General features: G+C 39.5%; 1 protein-coding gene across 6 annotated transcripts in view; it reads right to left on the bottom strand.

Moving 5' to 3' along the window:
• Nucleotides 1–19,399, bottom strand: part of st3gal3b (ST3 beta-galactoside alpha-2,3-sialyltransferase 3b) — a 198,501-nt gene extending 179,102 nt beyond the window's left edge. For 3 of the 6 annotated variants that reach the window (XR_004563880.1, XR_004563881.1, XM_034182401.1), the window contains exon 1: nucleotides 4,600–4,793. The gene's annotated coding sequence lies outside the window, so the exon portion shown is untranslated. Of the gene's footprint in view, nucleotides 1–4,599; nucleotides 4,794–19,388 lie in introns of those variants that run through there. The other 3 variants (XM_034182402.1, XM_034182403.1, XM_034182404.1) reach the window with 3 other exon arrangements.
• Nucleotides 19,400–19,753: the final 354 nt, after the last annotated feature.

Below are 19,753 nucleotides of genomic sequence, written 5' to 3'. Positions count from 1 at the left end.
ACCATTACGCACGGTCAAGAATAATGTTCCACGCTATTCAATCAATTCAATCAATCAATTTTTTTATATAGCGCCAAATCACAACAAACAGTTACCCCAAGACGCTATTGCGCGTAACAGCGCATCGTTAAGTTCTGTCACGTTGTGAATGAGGTGAATTGTCTCCACACACACACCCATATTCATCCAACTGAATTCAGATCGCTCCAGTTTTTCAGAAGAACTTTGTGACTGCATACGTACTTGGGCTCTGTGCCATGGAGTGGCGCAGAGAGGAGGAGGAGGACAGAGCCAGTTGTGTGGCTTCATGCGGCTCTCGTCTCGCGCATTTTCCCAAACATCAGGCACATGCAGCAGGTGGAACACCTGCAGGAGCGCACTGAAGAGCACTGAAATTAGACTTTTAGCCGACTTGGTGTCAGCAATCAAACTGAATGCGGTGCAGCAGGGTTTAATTGTGCGCACGCTTCTTCCTCCGCTGGACTGGAGGAGGTGCAGAGATGTCTGGCTGCACATGAGACTCCTCTCGCTCCTCTGGTTCAGACTCATTCTCCCGCTCATCGGTTACAGCAGGTGGAACACCTGCAGGAGCGTCCTGAGGAGCTTCAGCAGGAACTGTGGACCGACATTTGAAGCCGAGTTTAATTGTGTGCACATGACAGAAAACTGATTTTTCGTGGCGCGCAGTGAAATGTGACGCCGCGTTACAAGTCATGTCAAAACTTGACAGTTTCCGTGTCACTTCGTAATAACGCGTGACAGTTTGGGCTCCAAGAACCATCACAGGAACCACTACGATCGTTATCACGTTCTATTAAGGATCACTACTCATCAAGACGGATCAATACGCTCAGTTGGGACCTCCACGCCTTTAGACGAAATGAGGGTGGTGTGTGACATTCGTGGAAGATTTTTTGACAGGCAAAAACATGCTCCACGAATATCAAGAATATCACGCACTATTAAGAAACATATTCAGATGCGTTAAGTCACATTAAAAATGTCAGGAATGTGTCACGAATGACAGAAAAATTACATTCGTAACGCGTCTTGCTTATGTGTAAACGCACCTTAATATATATATCTGAAATTCGGTATGTGTTTATTAAATTCCACGCAGATTAAAATGTAGCAGACACGGATTATTTGTTAATAATCTGGAAAAGGTATACAGTGAAAGTGATGTTGATAGTGCATATGAAACTTTTTTACAAATATTTACATCATTATATGATAAAAATTGTCCAATTAAACAAGACTACAGAAAACAAAAAATCCAAGCTCGACCATGGATGACGAAAGGGTTACGAAATGCATGTAATAAGAAAAATACACTGTATAGAGAATTCATAAAACTAAAGACTAAAGAGGCAGAAAATAGATATAAGAAATACAAAAATAGATTAACTAATATTATACGGGTATGTAGGAAGGAATATTATAGTAACATATTATATAATAACAAAAACAATATTAAAGGAATATGGGATATATTAAATAGCATTATCAAAAATGGTAATAAAAAACAGAGTTACCCTCAGTATTTCATTGATAATAATGTCAAGAAGGAAAATAAGGATGAGGTAGTCAACGGTTTCAATAATTTTTTTGTAAATATTGGACCAAGCTTGGCAGAAAAAATTCCTGATTCCCAATCTGAGGATTGGGATAATAATCTTATAGAAAGAAATCCCTGTTCAATGTTCCTCACAGCAGTGGATGGAAATGAAATTATAGACATTGTGAATAATTGTAAATATAAAACATCTACCGATTTAAATGAAATTGATATGGTGGTGGTAAAACAGGTCATTGAATGGATTGTAGAACCATTAACATACATCTGTAACTTATCATTTCAAACCGGTAAATTTCCCAATCAAATGAAAATAGCTAAGTTGTGCCGCTGTATAAGACTGGGGATAGACACCACTTCACAAATTATAGACCTGTTTCTTTGCTTCCACAATTTTCCAAATTATTAGAAAAGTTATTCAATAATAGATTAGACAAATTCATAAATAAACATAAATTACTTACTGATAGTCAATATGGATTCAGAGCACATAGTTCAACATCACTTGCATTAATAGAATCAGTTGAGGAGATTACAAACGCCATAGACCACAAATTACATTCAGTTGGAATATTTATAGACCTTAAAAAGGCTTTTGATACAATTAATCATGACATATTAATCAATAAACTTGAACAGTATGGGATTAGGGGGTTGGTGTTGCACTGGGTGAGAAGCTACTTAAGTAACAGAAAACAGTTTGTGAAGTTGGGGGAATATACATCATCATGCTTGGACAATGCTTGTGGCGTCCCACAGGGGTCAGTATTGGGTCCAAAACTGTTTCTAATTTATATAAATGATATTGTCAATGTTTCCAAAATATTAAAATTAGTATTATTTGCAGATGACACAAGCATTTTTTGTTCAGGGGGGGATTTGCAGGAGTTACTGAGGAGGATCAGTATAGAAATGGGAAAATTGAAAATATGGTTTGACAGAAACAAATTATCATTAAACTTAAGTAAAACAAAATACATGTTATTTGGCTATTGTAATACAGACATACAGGTTCAGTTACAAGTCGAGGGGGTAGATATTGAAAGGGTACATGAAAATAAGTTTCTGGGGGTGATAATAGATGATAAGATAAACTGGAAGACTCATATAAAACATATACAAAGTAAACTGTCAAGAAGCATTTCAGTTCTAAACAAAGCGAAACATATTCTGGACCACAACTCACTCCGCATTCTTTACTGCTCACTGGTTTTACCATATTTACAGTACTGTGCAGAGGTATGGGGTAATACTTATAAAGGTACAACACAATCACTATCAGTAATGCAGAAAAGAGCTATAAGAATTATTCATAATACTGGCTATAGAGATCATACAAATCCACTATTTTTACAATCCAAATTCTTAAAATTCACAGACTTGGTTCATTTTCAAACAGTACAAATTGTGTATAAAGCAATAAACAATTTACTTCCAGCAAATATTAAAAATATGTTTTTTAACAGATCAGGGGATTACAGTCTGAGGGGGAAATTTAATTTAAAGCATCAGTGGGCACGAACAACATTAAAAGGTTTCTGTATTTCTGTCTGTGGGGTGAGGATGTGGAACAGATTGGGAGTGGGGCTCAAGCAATGTCCAAGCATGAACCAGTTCAAACAGCGGTACAAAAATATGTTTTTTTCTGGGTATAGGGAGGAGGAAGGGTAATGAGGGTTAGGGTGTTTTTGTTTTTTCCTTCGGCTTGTAAATATATAGTATTTTGTATGTAAGTAGGTATGTGAAGGTGTATATTTATGTTTGTGTATATATATGTGTATATATGTATATGTGTATGTATGTTGATGTGTGTATGTATATGTATATATATATATATATTGATATCGATTTAGGTGTGTAGGAATCTATGTCTATGGAGTATAATATTCATTTACAATTGTCATCATGTGAATTCTCTATGTTGTTTTGACTGCAGCGACTCTCTGGCGCGCGCAAGGGATTATGGGATACATGAAAACCCTGGATGGCAACAAGATGAAAAACAACTTCACTGAAAGACACATAACCTTATACACTGATTTAAAAGGTTCTGCTCCCTCCAATCAGCTTGGCATATTTTTAAGGATAGGAAGGAATCAAATTCCACACCTTTATGTAACAATTTAGGATTTACAATCGTGTCATCTTCCATGGTTTGTTGTCGTTGTCTGAGAGCCATATGGGCCTGCAAAAGCACAAAAATACAACACGACTCATCGCAAGAAAAGCCACTGTCAAGTTTGAACTCATAATTTCCAACTTCAGTTATACCAAAGCTGCTTCCAACAGGAAATGACGTTGTACACTCTATGTGTTTAATGGCTGAAGAATGCGCTCACCCAGGGCACCTTCTAGTTTTTTCCAAAGACAATTTAATATAATTTCTGATTTATCCCCCCCATGTGAAAGCCCGTTTGTTGTCAGGGCCTCTTTTTTTTTTTTTGCTCTGGTGTTTTGTTCGGCGTGTTTACACACTGAGTCCAAACCGTTCTCCTTTTATCTATTATACATATGGCAGCGAAAGCTGTGAACGTCAGGCCGCGTCTCAGCTTCAAGTCCTCCGTCTCTTTTTTTTTTTCCAGCTTACCTGTTCGAGGCTCAGCAGCTAGCCCAACTTTACAGTCCAACATCCCAGTGTCTGCGGTTAAACATCCAAGCTACACGCTGAGGTTTTCTCGTTTTAAATAAGTCACAGCTCCGTTTATGCCGGCGAGGCGTTACGCTAACAGCGTTAACATCGACACACCGATAAGATTTTGGGGAGAGGCGCCAGTGAACCGTTATTCTTAGCAGGCTACGCTAACGAGGCTACGCTGGCATGGAGAAAATTTGGGCTCCGTAGTGTCGGTGGGCCTTCAGCGACACAACACCGGTGGTCCGGTTAATGTTGTAACCACAGAACAGCACCGCCAGCCAGCGCGAACGCCGCTTTAAGGAACCGCTACCAACGCCGAAGTCCGGACTGACTGGACACACAGACTGATGGAGGCTTTTTCCACCCGTTTAAAAGTCAGCGACATTACCTTCTCTTTTCCCTCCGCGTCCCGCTGCCAGACTTAGTGTAAGTACACCGACCATGTCGTCCTGTCTGTGCTCGCCATCCTGTTCAAATCCGTTAAGTAGTCTGTCTGTCTGTCTTATAGCGCTGGACTGTGTTCGACTGGCAGAAGGGGAAAAAAGTCACAAGCTCCCCCTTCATCATCAGCAGCAGCTGATTTGTTACCAGCGGTCCACGTGAAAAATGTCTGTGGATGATCTGTTTTAACACAGCAGAACTAAGAGGGAACTCAGCACATACTTCTGCCACAGCAAATTACTCTTAGACGGGGGCGGAGTTAGCCTATTTTTAGGGGTGCTCAAGCAAATATATTTTAAGCACCCCTAATACGAGGTCTGTCCATAAAGTAATAGGTCCTTTTTATTTTTTTCAAAAACTATATGGATTTCATTCATATGTTTTTACGTCAGACATGCTTGAACCCTTGTGCGCATGCGTGAGTTTTTCCACGCCTGTCGGTGACGTCATTCGCCTGTGAGCACTCCTTGTGGGAGGAGTCATCCAGCCCCTCATCGGAATTCCTTTGTCTGAGAAGTTGCTGAGAGACTGGCGCTTTGTTTGATCAAAATTTTTTCTAAACCTGTGAGACACATCGAAGTGGACACGGTTCGAAAAATTAAGCTGGTTTTCGGTGAAAATTTTAACGGCTGATGAGAGATTTTGAGGTGATACTGTCGCTTTAAGGACTTCCCACGGTGCGAGACGTCGCGCAGTGCTCCCAGGCACCATCGTCAGCCTGTTTCAAGCTGAAAACCTCCACATTTCAGGCTCTATTGATCCAGGACGTCATGAGAGAACAGAGAAGTTTCAGAAGAAGTCAGTTTCAGCATTTTATCCGGATATTCCACTGTTAAAAGAGATTTTTTTAATGAAAGACGTGCGGACGGGTCCGCGTGAAAAACACCTCCGTGTTGATAACCATTTGTAAAATCCAGGCGGCTTTTGATGGCTTTCAGTGGAGTGAGTATATGAGAAATTGTTTAACAGCTGGACATGTTCCAACTTGTCCTTAAGACTTCCAACGGAGGTGTTTTTCCTGTGGCGGAGCGTCACGGCGGCTGCGAGCCGACGCTGCAATCCGCCCGCACGCCTTTCATTAAAAAAAATCTCCTTTAACAGTGGAATATCCGGATAAAATGCTGAAACCGACTTCTTCTGAAACTTCTCTGTTCTCTCACGACGTCCTGGATCAATAGAGCCTGAAATGTGGAGGTTTTCAGCTTGAAACAGGCTGACGACGGCGCCTGAGATGTTTTAAGGCTGTAAAACCCCTCACTACACACTTTATACACTTTTCTCATACAGGCATTAACATTTTCTCAATTTTCTCTCGTGTGTAAACACTTTCAAAGTTCAAACCTTAGAAAAATAAGAGCAACGAGTTTTCAGGCCCAAACATTTGTTTGATAAATAAAAATAGAACGTTTTCCTATAAATAATTATGATGGCTTTTAGAACTAACAAATTTAATTTTAACGATCAATCTACGAGGTTGGACACATAAGAAATTATTAATAGTGACTCACCAGTATTTCACAGTTCCTCTGATCGCACCTCTTCGTCGTGGCGCCGCGCCGCAGCGTCTTTTTCCACTGAGTCACACCTCGCTGCAGGTGTCTTTCTCCGAGTGAAGAACACAGTTATGGGTAGTTGTTGGCGCTCTTTTTTCTTCTGGGCGAGAAGATTCTTATAAACAGACATGCAGAACACAATGTGTGTACTCTCCCTTCGCGGCGCCGTGACCAGCTGCTTGATGAGGACACAGAACACAATGCACTGTAAAAAAAAAAAAAAAAGCATGTAAAATTGGACTAAAAAAATCTGCGAAACTGCGAGGCCGCGAAAGGTGAACCGCGTTATAGCGAGGGACCACTGTGTATGTATATATATATGCTTCTATACTATTATTTTTTTTAAACCACCTATTTCAAGCATTATGCCAAAATATGTATTACAAGAACAGTAATTTGATCATCTCCCCTTCTTGGGCAAATGGTTCAATCCACGAAGCGTGCCTACATTCATCTCTCTCTCTGCTCTGTCGTGTTTGTGCCGCGTGATGCTGCTGCGGGTGACGCTAATTTAGCAGATGCACTGTCCTGTGAGCGCTGGTGGTGGTAACCTCGCCCAGCCGCGCTGTCAAGTGATTGCCAGGCGACTGTCACATTTGCGAGGTATTTATTCACAGTTTATGTGTCTGAATGTAAAGAGCAAGTGCAACTTTCTGAAAAGTGCTTATTTTGCTCACCTAGCTAGCTATCGCTAAACACAGTATATTGCTCTACAAATTAGTGCGCGCTGTGCGTGGTCAAATGTAAGATTGATCCGGTGTCGTCTTTTTTTTCTCAGCTAAATCCTCTTGTCAGCTACTAAATGGTGCTCGCCCTTCAATCTGTGTAGCTTCCATGAACAAATCACTCTCCTCCATCAAATACCATGTACACAGATCTGACCTTAAATGCTTAGTTAAGGTCCTTAACTAAGCATTTCAGAATTAATACAGTAAACTTTACAACAAAGTTTAATGCACAGCATGATAATAAGTGAATAATTTAAATTCCTGCTAAAAAGGCATAAATCATAAAACTCATTTTGTATTTTTATTTGTTGGCAGTAAGTGGCAAACCAAACCTGCAGTGCAGTGATGGATATCAGAGCATTTTTTCAAAGGCAAAAAAACCTTCAGGTGAGGTTTGTGCACTCTATAGACCTTATGTGATAGTAGATATGGACATTGAGAATAGCAAAGGATGGAAAGTGAAGCTAAGGGTAAATTGAATATGTGTATCAGACAGTGGAGGTGTCTTACTTGTGTTACTGGTGTTTTGGTATGAATTCTGACTTTTAAGTCACACATTTTTATTTTTCTTACTTTTAAGGACTTCATTAGATCTTGTCTGTCCTTTCTATGCTTTGCTGTTAATTCAATAAATAATTCATATTCATATAGTTCTTATCCTGAACCCATTTATGTGCAGTGTACCATCTGTGCTGCTGTATCTGTGCTAAACCAGGTCCTCCTGCACACAGCACTAAACCTCACTGATCATAACAACTGCAACTACTGTATTTTTATGACATACAACGTGGATGTGCGTGCTGCCAGAAAAACCGAGATATCAATCAGTTTGTAGAATAAAGAAATGAATAGCCAAAACTAAAACACAATCTAAGTAATGCCTAAAACTGTCTAAATGTAATTGAAAAGTCATACCAGGGTGAGTGTTCTGTACTAAGTACTATGACATAATAATCTGTTAAGATGAAATAAAAAAATCTTCAATAACTATAGGCTCATAAGACTAATATAAAAACAAGGATAATATACTTTACTCAGCCTCTGAATATTTCAGACCTGCTCCTAAGTTGCAATTACTATTTGCCCTCACCACATTAGGAGATTAAATTATTTGTTATATAAACTGCACCAGAATGCAGGAATTTTATGTATGGGCCGTTATCCATTGCTAATAAGCTTTTTTTTTTTTTGTTAGTTTTGTTTTTTGTGTTTTGTTTTTTTTTTTTCATTTTGACAATGAATGCAGCTTTTACAAGCAATGTTTTCACTCTGAAATCATGGGAAATTGTATTTCTGGACATCTAGATTTTAAAAGTTTTTTTAAATGTGCTAAGCACCCCTAAAACTGGAAGTCTAAAATCGCCTCTGCTGTTAGAGGTGGGCTGGGCGGATCGATCCTAATATCAATAATATCGATACCAACGCTGGTATTGATATTGAACGATCCTCATGTAAAAAGATCGATACTCAAGCTTTTTTTTTTCTCTCCCACACGCACTGACTCCTGTGCACGCAGATTCATCAAAGTCTACTCTCTGTCTGTAAGAGCAGCGCTGCACTTGTATTGTGGTTTGTCAGCCCTCTACCTAAGGAGATTTTGTTTTAAGTTGTGTTGAGTGAGATTTTTTTAAACAAAAATGTTGATTGTGATAAAGTATTTTGTTGTCACGTACAATATTTGGCGAAATTCTACCCTAGGTCTTTTGGATCCTTTGGATCTATGAAGCCTAAATATGAAAAAGTATCGTATCAGCATTGATATTGGTGATACTGGGCCTGTATTTACTTAGTATCAGATCAATACCAAAATTCCCGGTATTGCCAACCTCTAATTACTGTCCCTCCACCAACCTGCAAGGGGCAGTGCTGGAATAAGCCAATCAGTGTTGCCAACTTAGCGACATTCTCGCTAAATCTGGCGACTTTCCAAACCCTCTTGAAGACTTATTTTGTCAAAAGCGACTAGCAACAAATCTAGCTACTTTTCCTGGCGTCACTGGAGACTTTTCTGGTGTTTGGCGGCTCAAAACTAAAAGCACATTCAGGGTTTTCATGTATCCCATAATCCCTTGCGCACCAGAGAGTCACTGCAATCAAAACAACATAGAGAATCCACATGATGACAATTGTAAATTAATATTATACAACAAAAATGTAATTTTTTTTAATGCTTTTCATCAGGTTAATAAGAAACTGCATGATGATACCCTGAAAATTTGCTAAAACAATTATAACAAATAATCCGTGTCTGCTACGTTTAATCTGCATGGAATTTAATAAACGCAAACCGAATTTCAGCCATATTATATATATTAGTCTGGAACAAAGAGGACAAACAGTGTTGTAAAGAACAATAATCAAGACGTTAAAGAGCAAACTTCACTTTCCCCCAGAACGACATGATCAGGAAGCGAGCGGAGCTCACAGCAGCTCCCATTGAAAATAATGGAGAGACAGCCTGTGATTCTCACATGTTTACATAAAACACAATAACAACGTCTATAAACCCAGAGAATATATTCACGAGAGTTTTAGGAACAATATAAAAAATAGTTTTATGTTGCGATGTTAATGCTGTTGTCCGTGTGCAGCGGTTAAAGTGCAGCGTGATCAGAGCGTCTCAATGCAGTTCTCAGTGTTACTGAGATCTCGCAGAGCGGCGACCTCTCCGAAGTTTTGCGCGAGGAGAGGATAGGGATTTGAAACCTGAAAAGGGCGAATATTGATCTAGTCTCTGTTCTCACTGAGCGGCAGCGGGTCTCCCCACCTCCGCTGCAGCTGCAAAACCACAGAGCCCCATTCTACAATCCTCCACGTTCAAACATGTACTCGCGGCTGTTAACCTCTTTGGGCTGTTCCCGCACTGAACGGCAAACCTGACTTGGACTCAGTCAGCCTTTATCTCGTTTGCTGCGCTGTGACTGCTCTGGCCTTGAGAATTTATTTTAAGAAGTGATAGGCAATTTTAATGGCAAAATAAATAAACAAACCGACAGTCGAGTTTATTTGTGGTTCTAAATATTATTAAGGTGTTTTTACTCACTTTTTTTGTCTCTTTCACAATGTTTTTTTTTTAAACTTTATTTCAACAAATACATTAACAGTAAACAAACAAAGGACAAAGCCACAATAACATTCACAGAATAAATAGATTAAATTAAAATAAATAGAAAGAGATAGAAATTAATAAAATAAAATGTGCAGTAACAAAAATAAAGGGATTCTTTAACATTAATTCTCTTATAGAGCGTGACCGTTTTAGGACAACTGCTTTTATATTGTTCAAATTCAGCCAGACGTCCATGTAAACTCCTTTTAAATTCTCTGAATTTACCAAACAATATTCTCTCCCACAACGTTTTTTTTTTCACTATAGCATTTGTTATGACATAATACTATGCAAATAATATGCAAAATAGTTGATGATGTCATCTAGCGACTTTTAGGACGGCCAATAGCTACTTTTCTTACTGAGGAGTTGGCAACACTGAAGCCATTTCAGCATCTCAGTTTGGAACTTTAGGCCCTGATTTATGCACGGACACGACAAAATGCCCCCGTAGTACTAACTAAAGAAGGCAAATGGGAGCCTGTTATGAAAGACTATGTTTGTCAGTTGACAGTTCTGGATCCATTACAGCTGTCAGATGGTTTGGAAAACAAGACATTGAAAACATATATATATATATATATATATATATATATATATATATATATATATATATATATACAGACACACACACACTATGGGGCGCAGCAATGTCACTTTTGGTTTGCTTCCGCATCAAGTGTCTCACTGCTGTGAAAACACATGGTTGGTGTCTTGTTATACCATACAGATGTAGTGTATATTTGCAGGTGTTATTTGGTGGCCAAGTGGTCAGTGCGGAAGGTTCCCATTTCAAACCCCACCCCTGCCACATTTCTCCATGGAATGTGGAGTTGCGTCAGGAAGGGCATCCAGTGTAGAACTTGTGCCAAACCAACATTCAGATCCACCTGGGATCTGTCGTGGTGACGTTACTTAAACAATCAACCCCGGCTTGACTGTTTTCACACCAGCAGGCGTTGCGCCTGGACGTGTGTGTATGTACAATTGTAACCAATTCACTGTACTTCACGGTATTACACTCTATGCTGTCATACTGTAATATAAATATTTTGCTTGGTTTATTTGGATTTGTAACAGATAAAGAATAATAATTATAACTGTAATTTTGTCCACTCGGCACGTCCTTCGGGGTCTTACAATTCTGTTGGAAAAATTGGAGCGCAAATGTGATGTGCGATGCCTTGAGGCCTGGTCACACGGCACACGGCGTTCGCTGAACGAAGGAAAAAAGTCACAAAGCCACAAATCGTTGAGGAAAAACTGGACGAATGAGCCGGCACTTCTCCCGTCACCAAAAAACCTGTGAGTGCAGAGCGCATAAAAGAACGAAACGAAACCGAAACTAACAAAAGAAAAATGAAGTGAACGGCGACCTTGACACTGTGATCATTTCTGCAGGGAGTCTGTGCTCTCTGCAGCCACCTGCAGCTGTGTTGTCTTGACAACAAGTTTGTCTTCACTACAACAACGTGTGTGCGCACATGCACATTGCAGCCAGAGACGGCTGCAACGTGCGTAAATAGTTAAAGTAGTCGATAAAATGTTCTTGCCGCTAATGTTTCTGTTTGAAAACGTTGCTTTTCGTCCCACACATGGACGAGTCATGTTCAGCTCGTCGGATCTTTAGTTATTGATCAATTCAGATATCATCAATGTTTGTGCTACTTGGCAGGTTGGACAACAATCAAACAAAACGTTGACTGTACAGGAAGTACACAAAAGACGAGGAACCGTCAAGACAGAAAGCAAACCAGATTATGGATGAATTGAGGTTGTCATCAAGATTCATTCACATTTTTCAACAGTGTGAAAATTCTGATGAAGCGTCAGCTACAGAAACAAAGCTGGACGACGGTTAAACAATGTCTCCGAAAGTCAACCTAAGTCCAGATTTCTTGTTTCATTTTGGCTTCGGTGTCCTTCGTTAGTGCTGTGTGACCGGAGCTTTAGTTCCACTCCTGTGCTGACCAAATTTGCTACTTCCACTTTTGCTTCCCACGTGTGTCATCCACAGAACAATGCAGACCTGGCATGCTGTGTTACCACTACTTAAAGCAGCTAATCTGACTTTAAGAGCAAAAGATAAATAGATCACACATACTCTGGTAATGCAGCTTCTATACTTTGTTTTCTAAAGTGAGTCTGTGTGAACTTTGAGTGGAACATTTGACACAATCACGTCTCAACCATGCTGATAATGCTGATTTGGCTTATTCTGATTCAGTCTTATCATTCACCTGGGCAACAGTGTTGCAGTGCATTGCATTCTGGGATTCCCAGTGCTGTGTTCATATTCACGCTCACCAAAACAAACAGACTTAGACTGCTGGGGGGTTCCCATGATGCACTGAGTGTTTCTTTCTCTTTTTGCTCTGTATGCACCACTCTGCATTTAATCATTAGTGATCGATCTCTGCTCCCCTCCACAGCATGTCTTTTTCCTGGTTCTCTCCCTCAGCCCCAACCAGTCCCAGCAGAAGACTGCCCCTCCCTGAGCCTGGTTCTGCTGGAGGTTTCTTCCTGTTAAAAGGGAGTTTTTCCTTCCCACTGTAGCCAAGTGCTTGCTCACAGGGGGTCGTTTTGACCATTGGGGTTTTACATAATTATTGTATGGCCTTGCCTTACAATATAAAGCGCCTTGGGGCAACTGTTTGTTGTGATTTGGCGCTATATAAAAAAATTGATTGATTGATTGATTGACTTTCCAGTTCCTGGGATCCACCATCTCCCAGATCCACATCTCTGCAGACCCCTCACACCCTGGACACACTCTGTTTAAACTCCTCCCGTCTGGTCGATGTTACAGGGCTCTGTATGTCAAAACAACCAGACACAGGAACAGTTTCTTTACACAATCCATCACACTGATGAACAACTTAACCTGCCAAAAAACTCACTAATTCATGCACAACTTCAATCTGTTTGTCTATTTCTCCTTTGCACACATTTTTATTGCACATTTTTTTGCACATTTTTATTGTGAATTATTTAGCATTTAGTGTATATTTATACATGCTCATACAGAGAGAGTACAGTTCAACCAGAGTCAAATTTCATTTAATTTCATTTCATTTCATTTATTTATTTATTTCATTCATTTAAAAGAAAAAAAAAACAGAAAAGCAGAAATAAAGCATCTCCATTACCAGAATGAAAAGGAGCAGAGAGAAGAACAAGTCTTATATTTTCTGCCCCTTTTTACAATACAATCTTTCAATATCCAGCGTCATTTTTCAACATTATTTAACAGATTGTATTTCTTTAACTTGTCACATACCACTGACTTATTTCATAATTATGACCATTATTAAATAGATTACATCTCTGACAGGTTACATTTTTAAACTTAAAACATTTTATACATTATTAACAAATTACATTTTTTTTTTTACTTCCTTACAACCCACTAACTTATTTTATAGTTTCATACTTACTTAATACATCTAGTTTAATATGTTTTGTAAATAATTTAAGCGACCTTAATTCTTTAATTTCTTTGTTGAGATTGTTCCATAATTTTACACCATTTACTGCAATACTCCGTTCTTTTACTTTGGTTCTGTATCTTGGTTTTCTAAAGACTTCTATTCCTTTCAGTTTATAACTACTTACTCTTTTCTCAAACATATTTTGAATGTTTGTTGGTAAAGCATTTTTATTAGCTTGGTACATTGTTTGTAATATTTTCAAATCGACCAAATCACAAAATTTAAGTACCCTGTACTTAATGAAAAATGGATTAGATGGAAATTTCTTGTGTTCTTTGAAGATACGTGGCAAATACAGGCTATTCTGATTCCGATGCTGGTCCTGAAGAAGCTCAACAAGGAGGCAAAGCAGTGATGTTTGTTCAAAATAGAGACAGTTTGAGGAGTTGATTCGTATGAACACAGAGTGGTCTGCTGATGTTATGTTAACGTTCCCTGATGTGTTTTATATGTGTAGTTGTGTGTGTGTGTGTGTGTGTGTGTATATATATATATATATATAGAGAAGAATAAAACAGAAGCCAACAAAAGCTGGAGTTTTAAACCTAACCAGACCCCTCCTACTGAGAGGCAGACTGCTATAGGCTAGTGACTAAACAATAGCTCTAATTAGCAACTGTTGGACAACTGAGAGCCTACACAGAAACATGGGTCAAAATCAAGCAACAGCAAGTTGAGGACTTTACAGAACACATCAACTCGGTGGACACCAATATCAAGTTCACACGTGAGGTTGCCAGAAACAACCATTTAGCCTTCCTGGACTGTGATGTTACGATTGGAGAGAACAGGCAGCTCCAGACAGGGGTTTACAGAAAACCAACTCACACTGACCAGTATCTGCTCTTCGGCTCAAACCACCCCCTTGAACACAAGCTCGGGGTGATCAGGACGCTTCAACACAGAGCCCTACAGGTGCCCACAACTGCAGAGGGAAGGGCTAAAGAACAACAACGTGTCCGGAAAGGCCTCACAGTATGTGGGTACCCACGATGGTCCCTGGACAAAGTGCAGAAGTCCCAGAGAACAAAGAGACCAGATAGACAGGAGACGGAGACAAGAAGAAGAGTGTCTCTCCCTTATTTAGCAGGAGTAGGGGAAAAACTACAGAGGATCTTCAGACAGCACAAAATCCCAGTTTACTTTAAACCAGTTAACACCTTGAGACAGAAATTAGTTCACCCTAAGGACATGATCCCTAGTTACAAACAGAGCAATGTAGTGTATTCTATCAGATGTCAGGAAAACTGTAATGAACACTACATAGGTGAAACGAAGCAACCTTTACACAAAAGGCTATACCAGCACCGCAGAGAGGGCGCCAGTGGACCTCAGTCTGCAGTTCACCTCCACCTTAAAGACACTAACCACACGTTTGAGGACAAGGAAGTTAAAATATTAGCCAGAGAGAAGAAATGGTTTGAGAGAGGGGTCAAGGAGGCATTCTTTGTGAAATGTTTGAAACCCAGCCTTAACCGGGGAGGGGTCTGAGACACACTTTATCCCCTGTTTACAATGGAGTACTCAGGTCAAAGGAGTTTCAGTCTTTTGTTCATGGTAATGAGTCATTCACGTCATCAAGGGAGCCATCAGAAAGGCATCTATCCCATCATTAGAGGGACAGCTGTCCTGCCATTAGGTGTGCTAACTACAGCGCAACAGTTGCTAATTAGAGCTATTGTTTAGTCACTAGCCTATAGCAGTCTGCCTCTCAGTAGGAGGGGTCTGGTTAGGTTTAAAACTCCAGCTTTTGTTGGCTTCTGTTTTATTCTTCTCTACAAGAGTCAGACAGAAGTCAGACTTCCAGAGCAAGAATTTTAGCTGAGGAAGCTTCTGCGATTTGAAGCGAAACGTCCTCACGTCAAGCAACCCAGTCCAGTCGAGGATTCAAGCTTCTCTACTATGTTTTTTTTTTTTTTTGCATTCTTTTTTTTTTTTTTTCTTTTTTTTGCATTTTCTCTTTACAACATTCATTTGATGTTGTAAAACATACTTTACACTGTGCGAGATGATTTTTCATGCAGGAATTTTGTGGACCAAGTTTCAGGTTAATCGTGTGTCCTGCGTGTAGTGTTCATGGAGTATCAAGCTGCGGTCAACATCTGACGACCACCTCCTGATTGCTGATCGTATGGTCGAATGAGAATCAAACGTTGATATATTATTGTGGTCGGCCGTCGTGAGGGTTTCCTGCTGCTGAAAGCTACAAGCAGGATCCAACCCTTCGCACTGTGCCTGTGCAAACACTGCAGAGCTGTCTTGTAATAATGTTGTTATTATTATTATTATTATTATTATGCAGTTGTTTTGTTTTTAAACTTCATTTGTAAAAAAAAAAATCCATTTGTAAAGCAAAAATTTGATTTGACAATCATCTTTCTTTCTTTCTTTCTTTAATATTTATTTCATTCATTTAAAAGAAAAAAACAGAAAAAACAAATAAAGCATCACAATCACCAGAATGAAAAGGAGCAGAGAGAAGAACAAGTCTTATATCTGACATAACCGGGGTCAAAATAAATAGAACACTGCCATCTACTGGTTCCCAGACACTGCCATGAACACTACTGGCCAGTAGATGCTAGATGGCAGTAGAGGCTTTCAAAACAAATTCTAGATAATCCCTGTCTGTTCACATTTAAAATGCGTGGAATTTAACAAACGCAATTAAAAAAAAATGTCTATAAACGCAGAGAATATATACAAGAGAGTTTTAGGCACTAGAGTTTAATGCTGTTGTCCTTGGAGCCTGAACAGAGTGTCTGAAATGCATTTGTCCTGTCATGACGTACTGAGATTACATCATCCTACCCATAATGCACTGCGGGGCAGAGCATGTGCTCACAAAACCTTAAAAATTAACACATTACTTTAAAACTAAAACATATATCTGATATTTTTATTTTATGAAACTTCAGACATGACAGTAATTTTAAATAACTTGTCCAAAATTAGTTTGGTTAAAATTTGAACCATAAGTTAAAGATGTATGCCTCTGGATGACTTGGGTCATATTGCCAGCATATCAGTATGGTGTTAAAGGAAATTTGTTTTTTCTTTTATTTTTAGGGCTATTTGTTCTTTGTCTGCAGAGGATTGAGATGCTTTTTATACAAGCAGTTCTCTTCTGTTTGCAAAGGTTATTATTGTGCATCTGTTACAAAACTTTTAACAGGTGGAAAATTCATCGGAAGATAATTAGTCTGATGATGGTCTTTAAAGTTATCTTAAAAGATAATGTGATAATGAAAACATTATCTTTGATAATTATCTGTTATCAGATTATCGGAACTGTGCCCACCACTGTGTATATATATATGTATATATATATATATATATGTACTGTAAATTTCCTGTATATTCATTTTGTTAATTGTGTCTGTAGCATGGCCCAAGCAGAAGGTCACCCCTTTGAGTCTGGTCTGCTTGAGGTTTCTTCCTCAAATTGTCAGAGGGAGTTTTTCCTTACCACTGTCACCTCTGTGCTTGCTCTAGGGGTTGATAAGGTTAGACCTTACTTTTGTAAGCACCTTGAGGCAACTTTGTTATGATTTGGAGCTATATAAATGAAAATAAATTGAAATTAAATTACATCGACAAATATGGCAATAAATTGCAGCGCAGTGGGTACTCTGTTTACTAAAATGGTGGCACTGCTCACCCCTTGTGTACATCAAATTTTGGCCAGAGTGGGTGCTTTCGCATAGCTGTACTATCTTTGTTTATAACTCTGTGGTGCACCAGGATTTTACTCTGGTTTTCTTCCTTCTCAGGTGGGGAGCACCAAGACGGAGCTGGCCACAGTTCCCAGGTACACCAGAGATGCTGTGCTTTCTGCGCTGCTGGATGGAGTGGATTGAGTGGTTACAGGAGGTAATGTGAGAATAAGGTGTTCAAATGTTTCACTTCAGGGACCTGTGGTGACTGACTCTTGCACCAGCTCATACGCTTCAACTCTTTGCACACAGAATTGTTTCTTTGTCAGAAAACATCTCACTTCTGTTATTTCACGTTTTGCCCATAACACACCCATGACTAATCCAGTGACTAAATACAACACACATTGCATCTTTGAGATTGGGGTTGCACAAATCTGTTCCTGGAGAACCACTGCCCTGCATGTTTTCATGTCTACCTGCTCCACTCACACCTATTTAACTCTGGTGTTTCCCAGCTTCTCATTGGCTGTGCACAGCTGTCAGAGTTAATTAGTCACGGATGGAGCAAGGAGAGTGAAAAAAACACACAGGACAGGCTTTAAACAGTGTGCCATAAATAGGGTTGGGTATCGGTTGGGTTTTATCCGATACCGATGCCTACTCGGTATTTTTTAAACGATACCGGTGCTTAAACGGTTCTCGAACCGGTACTTTAAAAAAAATGAACTGCACACACTTTGCCAAAAAAACAATACCCTTTTATTCCTAAATAAAATTGAAACATAATATTAAGTTGTTGTAAATCTTTAAACAATATAAATAAAACATATGATAATACTAAATATAAAATAAAATGTCCATAATATCAAATAGAACAATAACCCGAACAATCACTTTAATATAAATATAACACAAATATGGAACAAAATATTATAAAACAGTTATTGCACATATAAATAACTTCAATTCTTCAATTGCAGTTCTTCTGCAGGAATATCAGCATATTGGCCTTTTCTGGCAATATACGGCATCTTTCCTGGCTAATTGCATGTCCAGCACAGGAGAAAACCCTCTCAGAGGGGTTGCGGAGGCCTGCACGCACAAATACACCTCTGACAAGGCAGACAAATTAGGGAGGGTATCCCTCTTACCCCACCACCAAGCCACAGGGTCTTGTCCAGATGTAATTGCTGGCATGCCTTTGTAGAGCTCAATCTCTTTCTTGACCTGCTCCGTGATAGAGAGGGCACTGCTTGTGCTCATAGTTGTGTGGAGAAGTTCCCGGTCTTCATCCGCAAATAACTGCTCCAAGGCTGACATCCTGTGAGCTCCTCTTTGCTGTAAAAAACAAACAAGTTTAGTATAACACAAAAAACAACTATTCATCATCATTGTAGACAAGATAAATAGTATATGACTGCACTTACATGTGTGTCCTCTTGCTCCACCTCCACCTCATCATCACCATCACCACCTACTTCTGCCTCACTCTGATGATGGTCCTCTAGTGGAAGCTGCAGACACAAACCGATTACACACAAAACAGAAATACTTAGTTAAAGAAACTGTAACATAGACATAGAGCATATGAAAAAGATGAGCAATTAGCCCACTGTCTCTGACAAATATGCTGTAAAATACCTGAGTTGCCGTGACATTGTCAATCGTTGCTTTCTCAAGCCTATCCCAAGCTTCTGTAACACCAACTCCCAGCTTGCCTTTAAAGCGAGGGTCCATCAATGTGGCCTCCTGAAGGAAGTTCTGAATTTCTTTATCCTGTAATGAAAACATGATTTAGTGTCCAGTAGTAAAAATTGTGTAGTTTGGCTTCTCTCTTTGTGAACATAGAGATTGGCTGCAAATAGTACCTGGTATCTTTTTTTCGAGATCTCCCCAGACCTTCTCTTTTATAGCAGCCACAAACATACTGTCATCATCTGTGGGTAAATATCGTGCCTCCAGCTTTGTGAGGATTGGGATGATTTGGCTGCATGTGAGGGACTTGTCACTTGACACGCAGAGGGTTGAGGTGTACAGGACTTTCATGCATTTCATGAATTCCTCTGCCTTCTCAAAATCACTGTCAGTGAGCCGCTCTAGTCTATGGAATATATACAATAATAAAAAAATGAATGAAAATAATTACAAAAGTTAAACTGACATTATTACAAGGGACCCTCCTGTCTATCACCTCACCTGTCCCTCTCCATTGGCTTCCTCAGCCTTTGATCGAGGCAAGCTGCCTGGATTGCAGGGAACTGCTCCACAAACCGCTCAACCATGATGTACAGAGAATTCCAGCAAGTCCTCACATCAAGGATAACATTATGCTCTGGCAAATCTAAAACACAGACATTTGAATTACAATAAACGACTTCTTATATTTAAATGTATCATGATTATATTAATGCTATTTACTGAGGAGTCGTTGCTTCTCTCTCAAAACAGTTTTGCTTATGGTGGAGTGCTTCAACCACACCACCACTGCACGGATCTTTGCACACCACCTGGTCACAGCTTGGATGCCATACACCTTCTGTGCTGCCAGGTTGAGTGTGTGG

This window comes from Thalassophryne amazonica, chromosome 12, assembly GCF_902500255.1.
Source record: "Thalassophryne amazonica chromosome 12, fThaAma1.1, whole genome shotgun sequence".
In the NCBI taxonomy this organism is placed as follows: domain Eukaryota; kingdom Metazoa; phylum Chordata; class Actinopteri; order Batrachoidiformes; family Batrachoididae; genus Thalassophryne; species Thalassophryne amazonica.
Note: the sequence above shows the minus strand (reverse complement) of the source record. Positions and strands in the feature narration are given on the sequence as shown.